We start from the raw sequence: 15,412 nt of genomic DNA, 5'->3' as shown, positions 1-15,412 counted from the left end.
CCTAGAAATAATAGTTTTCCATCCTGTTGGGGACTAAAGATAGGAGTATTAGTAGTAATTATATTTTTTAAAAGTTGGAAATGTCATTTTCTAAGGCAGCAGCCCCCAACCTTTTGGGCACCAGGGACCAGTTCCGTGGAGAGAGGTTTTTTTGTGGACCAGAGGGGGGCATGGTTTTGCATGCTGCCTGCATCCCACAGATCGGGCTTTGCTTGTTTGCATGGACTGGTTCCTGGCATACCACGGATCGGTGCCAGTCCATGGACTGGGAGTTGGGGACCCCTGTTCTAAGGCCTCTCTGATAATGGCTATTATACATTATAAAAACTAAAGAAGGAAACATTTGGAATAGAGTACTCTCTGGAATGAACAGACTGATCTAACCAACAGAAAAGAAATCTAGCCCTGCTATTTTCTTTATAATAGTTTTTTAGAAAGACCTGAGATAGAGAGAGAAAAGTAAACTAGATAGTAATTCCACTAGATTCAGTGGAATCTGCTTCCAGTATGTATATATTGGATTATATATTTCTAGTTAAGGGGTTATTAACTACATACAGCTCATTTGATGGAATCTATAGCACAGATATTTTGGGATGCATTTTCAGGTATGTCAGGAATTCACACAGAAGACTTATTTGTGTGCAAAATTTTCCTTTATTCGATCAAACATTACTTTCTTGGTATGGGACATAAATGATACAAGGCATCTTTACTGGGCATCTTGTTTACTTCCAGTTAGATGTAATTTTTTTCCCTCTTTCTTTTGTATGTGCCCCTTCCTAACCTTTTCTTCTTAGCATTTTGTGAATATTTTCTTAGTTACCATTCCTGTAGGAAATTAAATTGCTGAGGAAATTAACAGCAGTCCCAAAAGTTTGTATTTCAAAATAAAGTAATAATGCCTGAAAGTATGTCATAGCTGAATTTTAATGTTAATTCTTCATTAACACTTTTAAAATATTTAAACAATGAGTGAATGAAACGGGCATGCAAAGAAACTCATAATTGTTCAACAAGGAAATTAATGAAATTCAAATGCATAAAATCACATCAAAGAATCAATACAGTGACAAAATTATAAGCATAACAATACATTAATAAAAGGCAGGGACATTTTGATAAACAGAAAAATTCCCCAAACAAAGAAGCATTCTCATAATAGTTGAATTAATTTAATCCAAAACACTGGTATCTCTTGTATTACACTGACAATATTACTATAGCTCCAGAAACTGGTTTTTTTTCTTAGAACAAGTAAGTCTTGCTCTATAGTTGTTGAATGCTGAAAACTAATCTATTTAAGAAAGGCAATGGAAACCCCTGGAATCTTCCTGCTGACATAGCTTTGACTCTAGCAGACATAATATTAACATGAAAGCTGCTCTTGAATGCTTTCTGACTGAAGAGCAGAGCAGAGAGGGAGAGAGAAATGCACACACATGCGCATGCGCACACACACTTATTTCAAGATGATGCCCCTTGGGATCTGAATCTTATTAATTGTATTTAGTAGTGAAGATAACTGAGTCAATGACTGAAATAACCATAATGGCATTGTCCTGGGAGCAAGCTCTAACAGAGCATTGAATTATTTCAGACCAGTCCAGAGGTTGGATCAGAAAGTCTACCAGATCAATATTCTGCTTAAGTACTGGGAGTTACATGTCAGCCTGCTGGTTGCACTGAGGCAATTCCCTCCATAGATTTGAGCAGAGCTTTGGCCCAGAATGTATGAATGCTTGTTGGCATCACAGGAGAGATCTGGTTGCAGGTTTTCCTGCTTGGGAATTGCAGCAGTCTTAATTTGGGCTCCTGAAATATAACCTTCAGCAGACCTGAGAACAATGAGGAATGGTAGTGAGAAGTCTGGGTAGGAGGAGCGGGGTCATGCCAAATAACGTGTTAGAGAGTACCATAATCTAGGGTTGTGGCTTCCAAATGTAGGCCGTCTGTTTGAGTCTTTCTGAAAATCACTCTGGAGGATTTATGCTAATATGCTAACAGCTAGGATTGGCTCTTGGATCACCTACTTAGTTATTAAATCTGAAACACACCCTGGAATGGACTGGAGAATTGGGAGGTAGAAAAAGAACTGTCATTAAGTGGCTCTGATAGTTTGGAGCAAGCAGAGTTGAAGTAGATTATGTGATTAAGGAAATGACAATAGCTGGGTCCCCCTAGTGATACCTGAGCAGGAACAGCTTTAGGGGTGCCATGTTTTGATGGAGATGGGATGCGTAATTTGGATGTTTAATGGAATGTGAAGTCGGGGTGTGTGTCTCATGATCTGGGAGGAGGAGAGCAGGGTTTGGGAGAGATTTAGATGGGCGGAAGGCAGACACCAACATCAGGGTAGTGAAAGATAAAAAGCAACTTCATAAGGATTTGTGGATGGATTACCATAGGAAAACAGTTGATGTCTGTGACTTATCCTGGTTTCTGCCCCTAGTATTAACTTTTAAAGCTCCATCAGAGCTGTGGTTGCACAGTGGTTATAATGCAGTACTGCAGGCTACTACTACTGACTTCCGGCTGCCTGCAATTTGGCAGTTCAAATCTCACCAGGTTCAAGGTTGACTCAGCCTTCCATCCTTCCGAGGTTGGTAAAATGAGGATCCAGATTGTTGGGGACAATATGCTGACTCTGTAAATGGCTTAGAGAGGGCTGTAAAGCACTGTGAAGCAGTATATAAATCTAAGCGCTATTGCTTTCATGAGATCCCCAGTGGCCTGTTAACTAGCTGTTCCTCTATGAGATATGCTCACTTGGGTTTTGAGTTTGGGAGCAGCCAAACTCTACAGTGATGTGACATTTATCATCTGAGAAAGCCTCTAACCACTTTCAGAAGTTTTGTACTCAGTAAACTAGGAGACCCTGTAGTTGAAACTGGTCTCAAAACGTTTTATTACGTATTATCTTCCCTGCTGAGAGCAGTGACATCCTTGCCTGAGCTATTTAAATGCTCTTGTATGGTATAGGGATGGGGAGGGGTGTCTCAAGAATTCATGATCACCATGGCAACTATGGATCTGACTCAAATTGAGTGAGTGCCTGATGCCCATAGGAGGTTGCATATAAAATCTGGGTTTTTTTCTTTCTTTTTTTGTCTTATGGCAGTTGTGATATGAGCAGTTGTGATATAAGATGGCGAACCTTATCATCAGCCTTTGTTATTGTCAATAACCACAGATGAATCCAGGACAGAGGTGTTGCAGTCATTATAGTCTGGTTATTGTTTGATTTGCTAATGCTGTCCCGTACTTACCTGGGGGAAGTTAGACCAGTTTGATCAGTCTATCCCTAGGCGACTAATGGACCTTGATCAGTTTCAGAGGAAGCTTGAAGAACTGGTAGGCAGTTTTACTGAGTCATTATTGGGCAGCTGGAATGGGGGTATAACTAGGCCTTGGTTTGTGGGTTGTCCCTATTTAGCCTCTACTCTTCAATGACCCCATTTGGTTCTGGGTTTCTAAAGAGCCCCATGAAATGAAACGCCACAAGAACTTCTAAAGTGCTAGTAGAGAAAGATGAATAGTAAATCCAATTGGGCACCTCTAGTATGAGCCTAGGTTAGGGATTAAAAGTAAAGGTAAAGGTTTCCCTTGTCCAGTCATCTGGGAAGAGTGTGATAACTCCCAAAGAAGTAAACAGATCTTTTGGGTCTGTTAGCCCAGCTGCCATATACCTTTCTGGTTGGTGAGGGAGAAAAAATGTAGTTGAATCCATGTGACATCCTCTCTGAGTGACAGGTGGTTGGTGCCTACCTTGGAGGAGACTCTTATGTGCTTCCTTCTTAAGAAACAATTATTTAGACCCAAATGAACCATGACAAGTTTTGCTGTCTCCAACTTCCCCTATCTGAGAGGTGGGGGTTTGAGAAGGCAATTGGGCTGAAACTTTGGAACACCCGATAAGAAAATTGATATCTTTGTAATAGGCTGTGGGATAGCACTGAGGAGGTACTGATCTCAGTTATCTCTAGGATAACTAGGCAGGGGTGGTACAATTATCTTGGCTATCATATTTAATAAATGCCTAATTCAAGATTTAAACCCTTTTTCTTCAGACAGCTAATGGCTGGTCATGACAGAAATTCAACATATTTGGCAGTCTGAAACTCTATTTTAAGTTTGACTGTAAAATCACTTCTATAAACTGAATTTTCTCAAAAGCTTATGAAAGGTTTTCCATTATAACAGCAAGGAAACTATTTGAAAAGTCATCATAACCACAATCTGTAGGATGACTATCCTATTGTGAGGCACAACTTAAGGGGAGAGATCACAGTATACTCTAAATTCATACAGTTGAAAACCAGTCCAGTTATTTTACTAGATGCCTTTTGAATGCTTGTTGGAATGTGTTCCAAGATCCTTTGGAAGGTATGAAGTCCAACAACAGTAAAATGAGTAAGAAAGAAAGAATAAATGCCTTTTCCCCCCATTCCTTCCTTTGAATTTGTCTATTTATTTATTTATTTATTTATTTATTGCATTTGTATACCGCCCTTCTCCCGAAGGACTCAGGGCGGTTCACCTTAAATCTTATCCTGGTTTAGTCATGATAATAAGCTGAGATAAACAATGTCTTGTATTCTAAGATGAGTACATAGAATAATAATTTTCCAGGCCATCCCCTACAATTGCTGTGTTTTTTCCTTATCCCCAAAGCTTCTATGAGAATTAGGAAATTAGGATTTACTCTAACCTCATGTAGTTTCCCAGCCCAACTTCTGCAGTGTTTGGAGCACTTGAAGATTGCTCTGGGGAGCCAAATCTTCTGTTTTTGATGACATGAGTTTTCATATTTGTCTTACAGTTGTTTTTGTTCCCCCAATCACCAAGTCAAAAAACCGTTTGAGCATTTTTGATTGAATTCCTTATTAGTGAAACTGCAGCTATTGGAGTCCAAAATAATAGGGGAAAATTAAGTGCAGTCTCTAGAACAAAAAATCTTTGTGTCTTAACCATACTTAATTATTCATAAAATAGACAGAACTCTGTAGCCATCAGAGTTTATATTAGTGTAGATTCTAACAGGCCAACGCCTATGACAAATATATGAACATCTTTTTTTTATTTATGTGGAACTTCAGAAATAAAAACGCAGTGCATATTTTAAGGCTTTGTTGATTACAACCCTCAAAGATTATAAAATTTACAAGGTAAGCTACCTGTAGTGCCAAAAAACTGTAGGGCTTTTCAAATGATAATATGGATACTGCCATAAAATAAATGTGAATGAACAAACACTCTGCCACAGGACCAAAGAGAGTTAGCAAGTTAACTTTGGCGTACAAGAAAGCCAGTTCCTAAAAATGTTATTCTGTTCATTCAAACAAGAGACTATAGAATATAATAGTTCACCAACAACTTTCCCTTGATAACTTGCATGACTTAATTTGCCTCTGCTGATCAATTCTTTTGCAACCTAGACAAGCTTTCATGCGGATTCCATTCAGAATCATGCAATTTCACAATAAAAATCCAAACAAAACAAGAATAGTAACACCTCCATGAAGCTTAATTGAAATGACACAAAATCAAGACCCATTGTTATGCATTAGAACTCTTTAGGCAAAATGCAAAAATTTGGAAAGGTGAGAAAAGTTGGATGTAAGATAAAGATTGTATTTTACATTTATAAAGTATAGATACGTTATATTTATATAATCCCTAGATACGGGGGTTCATATTCAGGTTTAAGTACATTTATCATCCTGTAGTGGTTTTCTACTGTTTCGAGGCTAGCACCACTTGCGATCCATCTTGAATTCATTTGATTAGAATATGCAAGATACTGAATTAGCCAGCAGGATGTTGAAATATTTGGAAAGTATGTTTATGGATTACAAGATCAGAATGCTTAAGATATTGCAAAATAGTGTGTATTTGTTTCCTCAGTAGTTGGGTATTGCTGAGTTCAAAGAGAAAACCAGTTAGATGATATATTAAATATAAGAAATGCATTCATTTGTGTTGTACTTAAAAATATCAGCCACGGGAAGCAGTTCAAGATTGGGCCACAGCAAATTAGGGATGCAGGAGTGTAGGGAGTAGCCTTACAACAGTTAAATTAGATAATGATGAGATTTCCATGGTTACAGTGGCATTTATCTCCCTTCCATTCCCATTCCACAGTTCTGTTTTATTACATTGTTTATTACTTATTTTATTGCACAAGAAATATTTTTGAACAACCTGAAAGGTTGTATATTATAGTATTCATTTTTTCTAACACTCAACTGGCATCTGCCTTCCTATAATTGGAATTATTATTTCATGCTCCGGAACGATGGGAAACAGGTCTTGACCTTCTGTGTGACATGTTTCATATTTGAAGAATATTATCATACAGTTCACATCAGTCTTCTCTCTTGTAAAGGTTAGATGTTCTGTTAGAATTTCCTAATTGCCTTTTCTGATCTTGTTCCAGTTTGTCTGAATCTTTCTTACATTATTTCTGATAAATTCAAAATAAAGTAGATCTATTTCTAATTTTATGTTGTTATGCAGACTCCACTTTTGGCTTTTCAAAAACACTCAAATGACTTACAAAAACAACATTCAAAATTAAAATAAAGACAATTAAGACTAACATAATTAAAAGTTTGGTAAAAGAAATGCATTTCTGCTGTTTTTTCCCCTAAATTTGAAAGTGGAAACAAAACATTCTAAGAACAGCATTCCATAGCCTGGGAGAGGGCCGACTCCTATATACAAAATAGTTGAACTCATGGAAGTTATTCAGTCCTTGCTACCTGTATATAATCTTTCTTGATGACTTGTCTTCCTACTACATCCTCTACATCTCTTTTTTGTTTCCAGATATTCACTAAATGTTTTATACAGCTGCACTTGTTCTGCTAATCTCTATTTTCCTCACTGAAAGTATTTGTTCTTAGGCTTTTAGTATCTCCTCCTGTAGGAATTCCCACCCATCTTGACCTCTCTTTTTCTCCTGCCATGGGATTCAATTTATCATTACTCTACATATATTAACATTGTATTTTTTTTAAAGTCTAAAATATAGAATGGACCACATTGGTTTAATTATCTTTAAAATAAAATTTAAAAACCCTGCAAAGCAAAGCAATGGCTTATCAAACAAAACAATCAGAGTTTTCACTTAAGGCATAAATGACCAGGCTTAAATGATCCTACTACAAACATATTATGCAAAGACTTAATGTTTTGAACAAGGCTAATGCTTGGAAAGGTAGAAGGAAAGAGAAGAGGATAACCAACAGCAATATGGATGCACTTTGTTACAGTGGCAATGAATGTACCATTGGAAGACGAAAAAGACCAGTTAGTGATAGATTGATGTGATTGCTAAGAGTCAATAATGACTTGATGGTACATAATCAGCCAATAAATCAATATTCATTTACCGTTTTCTTCAATGTTCCTCCTCTATCTATGATTAACTTTTCCTTAATACTTAGCATCCAGTCAGAAATAGCTGGTGGTTTTGTACTCTCCTCCATCCTTTAAAGGAGAAAGTTGTTAATTATAGTTTCCTGGAAAAGCCATGGTTGACAGAATTTGTCTCCTAAAAGAGGTCAGGATAATTAATATTGCAACTGGTATTTCATGCCACATTGAAAGACTGCAATTTGCTTTTAGAAACTTCATTCACATTTTCCTAGCTGGGCGAGCTATATTAATTTAGACTATTAAGGGAGTATGGAGATGACCTTGAAGAAGATACTGATCAATTCTTAGGTAAATACCAGTTTAGCCCTGAAAAGCAAGAGGGAGGGAGGAAAAGATTGTTTAACTTTGATTTTCTTTGGCATACAGTAAGGGAGAGAATTTCTGTCAGGCTTTCAAGATCTGTTATTACATCCTGTAACAATATAATTCTATTACATGGTACTTGTGATTTCCTGACCTGGCCTTCCTAGAAGGGCTGATATAATCCCCACTGGATTTATATTATATTTTATGACCTTATATTTGCCTTCCTGTTCAAGTGGTCGAGTTTATCTTGTTTATTTCTTATACTCTGAGCATTGCTCTGTAAAAACAGTTGGATGAATAACCCATACACTGAAGAAGAATTTGTTAGCCAGAGCTGAATAACTGAGGCCCAGAACATGGTTCTGTAGTCTCCAGACTTCCCAGGATTGTATCACATAAAGATGACAGCAAAATATTTTTTCATTTAAAAATACTTTAAGGAATAAAATGGGCGTATTATACCTCTTGCTCTTATAAAGTACCTATTTGCCGTACATCTGTATCTAGTCCTTTTTTTAAACCCTGAAAATACCACTCTCTTGATCCCTTCTGATTATATCATTGTGTTATTGCAATGCTGTCATACACTCCTCAGAGGTGGAAAATAAGGGTGCAGGAAAAGAAGTAATACAGCCTCCAGCTGAAACATTTGCCAACATCTGCAGAGTCATACTTGTTCTGATCTGAAGCCAAGTTATAAAAATGCTATTGCACAGAAGAATAAGTCTCATCTGCACAACAGCTGTAGGCTGCCTATCTTCCATGCCAAAGCTGGCTGGCAACAAAGATGGTTTAAAAAATTGCTGTCCTGATTTCAGTCTGCTCCTCAGCTTTGGCAGTCATGCTGGCCAGATGTTCTCTCCGGAGAATGTTTACCATAGGTTCAAATTGGTGGATTTTCCTGCTTTTATACTCCTCTTACCCATGCTGGAAAAATATATACTAGTTACATTCCTTTTTGGGCAGCAATCTTTGAAGACACAATTTCCTTTATCAACTTTTCCCATGAATGTCCTTTATGTTGAATGAAGGTGTTACCAATTCTAATAAAGACTACAGATCAATTTACTATTCTTTCTGTGACTTGAGTTAGAAACAAAATTATTGTCAATTTCAAGCCAGCATTTTCCACTTTGTTGGTGGGAAAAGGGGGAAGGCCATTTTAGAATCCCATGATTTGACTGGTCAATCAGTGGGGTAAAGAAATTTGGAGATGATCTTGGGAAAGGAATGGATGAACTGTTACGAGAAATGGCAACTCTGTACTGGAAAAAGGGAAAAAATGAGGAAGGAATTAAAAACATACCAAATCAAGGGCAAAGAAAAACTGTGAGAGTCCTTCAAGATTGTGTTATTATGCTCTACAAGGATAAGTAGCATTCTGGTATCCTTGCAGAGTCTGTTTTCTAATCTGGCCTACCCACCTAGAAAGGGACATGAAAAAGAAAAGTGGTATCTTTTCACTGATTAAACTAATAATGAAAAAGGGTGCATCATTTCACTGTTGTGAAATGCAATCCTCTCTGACCATCTGTCATTTTTCTGCAGCACTGTCAGACTTGCGGGAAGGCCTCCTTTGGAAGAAGGCAGTCAATTCAGCAGCTTAGTAATAGCACTTAGACTTATATACCACTTCACAGTGCTTTATAGCCCTCTCTTAAATTTACAGAATCAGCATATTGCCCCAACCATCTGGGTCTTCATTTTACTGACCTTGGAAGGATGGAATGCTGAGTCAACCTTGAGCCGCTCAGAATCGAACTCCTGGAGTGAGCAGTTAGCCTGCAATACTGCATTCTAACCACTGCACCACCATGACTCTTAGCAGCTTATGACATAACATGGAAGACAGTGCTCAATGGCTGGGAGGACCGCGTGTACTATCAAACTGGAGCACAGGCATTTGCTTTTTATGAAATGGAACAAAGAAGAGCATATCACTCCATAGAGGTTTGAAAAATTCTACTACTGACACAATAGCAAGAAAAGAAGCATGGAGGGTGACTTCCTGGCAGAGTGGAGCAGGTTGAGAACAATGTTTTGTATTCCCATGCTCCATAAATGGTGGATGAGCTATATTCACATTGGGCAGGACATGTGGAAGAGGCCTTCAACTGACTGACAGAAGACAGGGTGGCTAGATATTATCCTGATAACATAAATCTACAAGCACTCAAAGGACTGCTGAAATTATTTTTATTCAGGTTATGAAGAGTTGGAATGATTGAGTAACCACATATGTATGTATTGCAAACTCAGGAAAATAGAACTAAGGAAATTTGACTTACTGTATGTATGTACATTCTTTCAAAGCATATTGTGGAGAAGCTACTATGATTTGCAAATGTATCTATATCATCAATGGCTCCTTGTCTGCCCTCCACTGGTACTTAATTCATGGTGCTTAATTATACTTTTATTCTCCCAATTAGCTCTGAGAACTAACTGCCATACTGTTAGTAAATAAGAGATGTGCTGAACTGATAGTTTTCCAGTTGTGGTGACATCTATCACCAAAAGCTTTTTTTTAGGTATGTACTTATATAGGCCATATATACAATACATTTATATTTTTAAAAACAAATGCAGTCCCTCAATCACAGTGTTTATTCTATGCTAATGAACAGCCTAATAAATGGTTGACTATTATATAGTAACTAGCTAGAATTAAAAGTATCTTGATCACTGTGTTACCCTCATTAAAAATGCTGAAATAAAAACCTAACCAAGAGGAGAAACATTAGTACAAGGTCACTTAGTGAGCTTTGGTGAGGAACTGAATCAGAATTTCTCTGGCCCAAGTCTAATATGTAATCATATTACATTATATGATTCAGTACTTTATGTCTTCAAGTTACCAAAGGAAACTCTGTTCAGCTTTTAATGGTTATAATGTGAAAACCCTATTGTGAAAAATGTAAATCACTATGGATTATGTTCACTTCCTCCTAGTCTAGGGTCAAAATGTTCAAGGAAGTGTTGTCCCATTCTACTTTTGTCAGTATTCAATCAATGGACAGGGAATCAGTTTGCAAGTGTAGCACCCTTAGTTCAGGATATCTGATGATACACCATCTTTCAGATGAATCTGTCTATTAAAATAATCTATGATGCTTTCTTGTCAGGTCCAAATCTATATTTAATTTTTTAAAAATAATCAGCTTTTCCTGTTGGCCTGTCTGGATTTTGTTACGCTTCTTGTTACGTTCATCTTTTAAATTTGGTATAATTACTTGTTATGTTTTTTTTTCTATTTTCCTTGAAAAACATGAAAAAAGATATAATATTTTGTAATCAATCAATTAACCATCCATCAGTCAAGACTATGGTATTCCTTAAAAATACTAAATAAAAATAGTACTGGCTTATTTGTATTTAGTGTGCTAGAACACAACTATGAAATATTAATTTATTTAAAATAAGCTTCTACTTCATTAAATAACTGAAGTTACTTAAAGTGCTGATAGGCAAAGAATATATGGCAAAAGACATTTAACACAGACAGTGCAAGGAATTGCTTTGTCAATTGTGTGCAAAAGTTAAAACTCAAGTTAGACTGGTTTCCATTGTGCATGCTATAGTCAAAAAGTTTCAAAAGAATTGCAAAACAAACGAGCAATTAGAACAACTGCAGACCGTTATATCTAAAGCAAACACAAAATGATATTTTTTTAAAAAATGTAAAAAAGATTGTAAAAAGAAGTAACTGTAAAACTGAATGTTAAAGCTATCTTCCATTAATTTACAGCAGTCTCAGATCTGAAAATCTACTACCTTAGTGGCCATGCTTTTGGAAGTATCCAGTAACTTTTTCCTCTTACAGCCAAGCAGAACAAATCACCTCACTTCCCCCATCCCTTTGAGCTATATTTAAAATACCCCAGGAGTGGAATACAAATTCAAAGAGGTAACCATTCCCTCAGGCACATTTAGCTAGCATGCAGCAACTCTCAGATTTACATGAACTAGAAACATTTCTAGAAATAACTAGAAAAGCACATCATCTCCTCCACACCAAATTATAAAACATATGACATGCATTTCTGTTCCACTGTGTCAGGGATTTAAACATTTATAAAAAGATAAGTATGTCTCATCTGTGGAAAGAACTATACTTATTTTTAGTTACAATATACCAGTGAAATTAATATTTATAATACGTCCTCTGTTATCCTATCACGGTAATAACAAATCTGGGCCCGCCTTTAAAAACAACCAGTCTACCCTTTCCATTTCACTGCTAGAATACCTTCCATTATATCAGAGAAGATATAAGAATGACCCACAAGCAAGAGCCATTTATGCCTGAGAAGAATAAGAAGTGCAATATAATTGTTAAAAATGGTACTTAGTCTGACAATTTTATGTTCAGTGGAAGCTACCCTAGGGACATTTCTCCTTCCCCAATTCTTTCTCACAATAAAAATCTTCCTTCTGGAATGTGTGGAATCAACAACTTGCAGATTGTATTGTCTTCAGTTTTGTCTAATGCAAAACTAAAAGCCAACTGGCAAGAAATAAGCTCAAGGGATAGGCAGGAGGAAAGCAAGCCAGTAGTGCAGCCCTTCTTAAAAGTGCTCTCAATACTCAGAAATATTTACAGAGGTACATTTTCTCCTATTATTTAAAATTTGGCCTATATTTTAGTGGGAAAAAAACCTTTACTGCCTTAAGATACAAAAACCTTGCTTGTTAGTGTGCTACCTTCATATGGACTTTGAGGCAAATTTCTATTTCTAAGATTTTTCAATAATATTTCATTTATAAGTGATTTCTCCCATCCTTCTCTCTTCCAAGCCTTTGAAAAGGGTTGTTTTGTTCTCTAATTTGCTTTCTTTTCTTTCCAGATTCCTCTACCTAGTCCTCTGGATAAATTTTTAAAACTTATCTTGTTATTATGATTATTATTTGTTTGTGCTTCTGTTGTCTTGATCACAATCCTATATTCATTGACAAGAGTTGTAACTGCAAGATGGGCAATTATATAAATTGATGCAATGAATAAAAAACTTTTTATATTGCAGCATTTAGCTTTCCCCTTCTCTCTCCATCCATTAATGATTTATATGGTCATCCAATTTGCAAATAGGAACTCTGGAAGGCTGACAAAGAGTTAAAAGCATAAAAACAAAACAAACAAATAAAAACAATATAGTACAACAATACAATACAGCTAACCCAAAAACATTACAATTTCAAAATCATTAGGTGACTGGCTCATCCAACACTTTGGACCAATGCTCAAGGTTTTTTAATTGTATTTTAATCGTATTTATATTGTATTATTGTGTATTTTTTACCTGGCTGTGAACCGCCCTGAGTCCTTCGGGAGAAGGGCGGTATAAAAATTTAAATAATAAATAAATAATAAGGGAAAAGAGGTGGGGGGTGAAGGAGAGTGGGGGAGAGGGAGAGGGGAAAAATGTTTTTAAGGCCTTACAGAAAGCCAACAGATTTAGGGTGAGGGATGCTGTCCCAAAGGAAAAGTCTAATCTTCATGATTAACAGCTTTATCTCTCTTTCACTGGAAAAAAACAATAGAGAGCAACATTGCCACTATGGAACACAGGGCAAGGGTCCTGCTTTGAAAATCAGAGAAAACAAACCTGCTAATAAAACAATCAATGCTTCCAAATGTCCATGGAGACAATCTTCACTTCTAAGGAAAGAACTGTCCAAAAAATTTCAGCCACAGTCCATATCACAACATCTCACAACCTACAGCAAAACCCAGCTCCCAGTCTTCCCTAAACTTTACAGCTTGTCTTGAGTTTGTGTCTTTTTGCTTTGCTAGATTCCAGCTCTTCCTTCTTTTCTTCTTTGACATTTCCACTTTTCTTGTTCCTCTAGGTTTTAAAAACACAATCAATGACAGCTAAAAAGATTTAGTTGGCAAAGGTCAAAATGTTTAAGCAGCTAAAGTATAATCTATGTAGCTCTATAAAATATTTAGCTCATATAGTATTACAGAAATTCTATATAATAATCCAGAAGTCTTTTTAATATTTTGGGGTTAGTAAGGATATTTGAAATTTTGAATATGACATGAATGTCATAAAAACAAAAATGATTCCTGGGAGCTTTACAATTTACAAAATAGATAAATCAGTTTCAAAATATCAGTTTACCAGAATGCTAAAACCACTCCTTTTGTCCCACTTTTCTACACAATATCTTTGTTTATTTTTGTTGTTTTTTTCTAAGCAGATTAATAGACTTTGCAAATTATTATTCTCTAAGAAAGTTTATGGTCCTATTAATAGCTTTTCCAGAACCATTACTAGAAGTAAAGGCAATGCTGGAGACTGGCCCTGCGTTTCGCAGCATGTCCATTTCCTATTTTTTAAATTAAAACTTTTTACACCTTAAAAGTAAAAGGGACATGTCTAGGTGCTCTGCCAGAGACCCAGTGAGAAATCTAATTACCACATTGCAGACTGTAGAGACGGAAGAAAACAATGGCTTCATCCCACTTCCCTTTCCCACCAAAGCAATGACATCTGAACTAAAATTTTATATGTATATTCTTCATAGGTATGATTGAAGTACTGTATTTCTCATTTTATTCAATGGAACACAAATAAATGAGAAGATAATTATGCAATTAAGTCTGCCTTATATACTTTTTTCTTCAGTAAATGACATCTGGGAAGAAAATCTGGACTAGGATGGAAAATAGCATGGAACAAAGGGACTATCTGATCCAGCCAAAGTACTCCTCACTACCCTCTACATTAGAAAAAGAGTTGTACTAAACTCAATGGCTGTATTAATTCCAAGAGCTGTAATCCTTGTGCATTATTTCTGTTCCCTCTTTCTTAAAACAAACAATGAAATAAACAACCCTCATGGCAGCATACAGGACACTCCCCTTGTTTTATTTTCACAATAAGCCTAATGAGGTAGAATATACTAAGGGTTAATGACCAGCCCAATATCCAACTATGTGCAGTTATTGATTAAGGATAAACTCAATTTAACTTGGGAATTTAATAATTATAGTACATTGTTATCTGCAGCCCAATTTTCCAAACTGCGAAACATTTTAAATTATATATTTATTTGAGTTGTTTTCTTTGGAAGAAAGCCATGGAGCGTTTGGCATTTTTATAATATTTCCGAGTTGTTTTCAAAAATAAAGGTTGAGCACAGAAGGAGACCTGATTTAAAGTCTAACCTTGACAGACAGCTAAAGTTCTTTGCTTCACTATTAGATGGCTAGCAAGACAAATAACAATTCCAAATTGCTGTTGAGAGTCCAAACTCAGCTATGTCTCAACTTCTGTAACTCAATCAGCAATCTGTTGTTCTTTTCACCCAGCAACACTTTGTCTCCCCCCTCTCTCTCTGGCTAGAGCAGAAAATCTATGAATTGTGTCTGTTCTTGAGGCACCTTAACTGCTGTGTAAGTAATATTATATATTTATCAGTATTCCCCACTGTGCTGGCAGGAATTGCCTCAGAGAATAAGCATTTGATAAGAAGGCAACTTGTTTGCTTTTATAGCCAAGTTTTGCCTTACTCAGCAGAGTTGATTTCCTGTGTCCTTCTGGCAGAAAACAAGCCAGGGAGTGGAAAGAGAGATTCTGAATTTGGGAAAGGTGGGCTAGATCTATACAATATTAAGGTTTAGCACCAGCAAAGCAAATATCACTTCAATAGC

The sequence above is a fragment of the Ahaetulla prasina genome, chromosome 2 (assembly GCF_028640845.1).
Source record: "Ahaetulla prasina isolate Xishuangbanna chromosome 2, ASM2864084v1, whole genome shotgun sequence".
Lineage (NCBI taxonomy): Eukaryota > Metazoa > Chordata > Lepidosauria > Squamata > Colubridae > Ahaetulla > Ahaetulla prasina.
Note: the sequence above shows the minus strand (reverse complement) of the source record.